Source organism: Neophocaena asiaeorientalis, unplaced genomic scaffold (genome assembly GCF_003031525.2).
Source record: "Neophocaena asiaeorientalis asiaeorientalis breed wild unplaced genomic scaffold, Neophocaena_asiaeorientalis_V1.1 scaffold124, whole genome shotgun sequence".
Classification (NCBI taxonomy): domain Eukaryota; kingdom Metazoa; phylum Chordata; class Mammalia; order Artiodactyla; family Phocoenidae; genus Neophocaena; species Neophocaena asiaeorientalis.
Genome location: NW_020174135.1, coordinates 2,167,571 through 2,167,903, shown reverse-complemented (window position 1 = coordinate 2,167,903; position 333 = coordinate 2,167,571).

Genomic DNA, 333 nt, shown 5'->3' with positions numbered 1-333 from the left:
GGCCGGGACCACCTCCGGGCGGCTCTGCCACGCGGGCTCGCTGCACTCACGGGCCCCGCGCGGGGGCAGCCCCTGGAGGCGGGCGCGGACTCCGGCCGGGGCTGAATTGTGGCTCTTTGAGCCTCTGCTTGCGGCTGAGCCTCCGAGTCACCCCGCCCGAGCGCGCAGGGAGGAAGCCCTGAGAGCAGCTGCTCCACAGCCCGCTCCACGGCCGCCAGCGCCGGGTCCAGGGGCCCCAGCAACGCCTGGCCCCTGCAGAGCACCCGGGGAGCTCTCCTGCATCCCAGCACCCGGACAGGTGCTCCGCTGGAGAACACAGGCTTCCCAAAGGAG